The sequence below is a fragment of the Sorex fumeus genome, unplaced genomic scaffold, assembly GCF_029834395.1.
Source record: "Sorex fumeus unplaced genomic scaffold, SorFum_2.1 ptg000134l, whole genome shotgun sequence".
Lineage (NCBI taxonomy): Eukaryota > Metazoa > Chordata > Mammalia > Eulipotyphla > Soricidae > Sorex > Sorex fumeus.
The window spans coordinates 2,376,457-2,377,649 of record NW_026606191.1 but is presented as its reverse complement, the minus strand read 5'-3'; positions in this window follow the sequence as shown (position 1 = coordinate 2,377,649).

The following is a 1,193-nucleotide window of genomic DNA, read 5'->3' as shown; positions in this document are numbered from 1 at the left end:
ATCCTGATGGATCTATCACACTTCCAGAAGGGCAATGGAGAAGATTATTCATGACTTATACTCAGATCTCTTTAATAGCCACGTCCACTTAACCACATACCACATTCTGCACGATTGACATATTGTTCCCAATGTTCTTCCTTCCAAATTTCAACACGCCATCTCTTCGGTAAAGAAACAAAGAGCAGCTAGCCCAGACAAGATCAGACCTGAACACCTGAAGAACTTACCATCAGTACTCATCAATACACTGGCTCGGCTCTTCACACGCTACCTGTCTGAATGCAAAGTTCCATCCCAATGGAAAACCAGTAAGACTGTACTACTATACAAGAAGGGAGACATCTATGACATTGACAACTATCGCCCAAACTGCCTATTGTCTGTCATCTCCAAACTGTTCACTCGAGTCATCTTGAATAGGATTAGCAGAACACTAGATGAAGAACAAGCACGTGAACAAGCCAGGTCCCGAAAAGGATTCAGTGCCATGTACAATATCCACACAATTACTAAGCTCATTGAGGTTTCTCAGGAGTTCAACATGCCACTCTGTCTAATGTTCATTGATTTAAAGAAGGCCTTTTTTTTCAGTTGAGATGGAAGTGGTCATAGAAGCCCTAGCCAATCAGGGTGTACAAACTCAATACATCAGGATCCTCCATGAGCTGTATTGCGGATTCACTACCAGGATCTCACCATTCTACAAAGAAGTAATTATCCATGTCAAGAGAGGGGTTGGGCAGGGTTATACAATTTCACCAAAACTCTTCAGTGCCACCCTTGAGAACATCATGCGATGACGGGAATGGGAAGGAATGGGAGTGAAGATAGATGGTCGGCAACTACACCACCTCCGCTTTGCTGATGACATCGTTCTAATAACACTAAACATCAGTCAAGCGGAACAAATGCTGACTGACTTCGACCGTGAGTGTCGAAAGGTCGTATTACAACTAAATCTCACAAAGACAATGTTCATGAGAAACAGTCTTGTTTCTGATGTTCCATTCACTCTCAACAGAATCACCATCTCTGAATGCAACATTCAGCACCCACTGAGGTTAAGGACCCTCTAGTCCCAGCATTAGGCTCCAATATTTTTCCGGTGATGCTGAGACCATAGATGTGGTTGTGGGGATGGAGCCGGACCCCACCTTTCATGTCGCATGTTCGGTCCACTGAGCACTCCA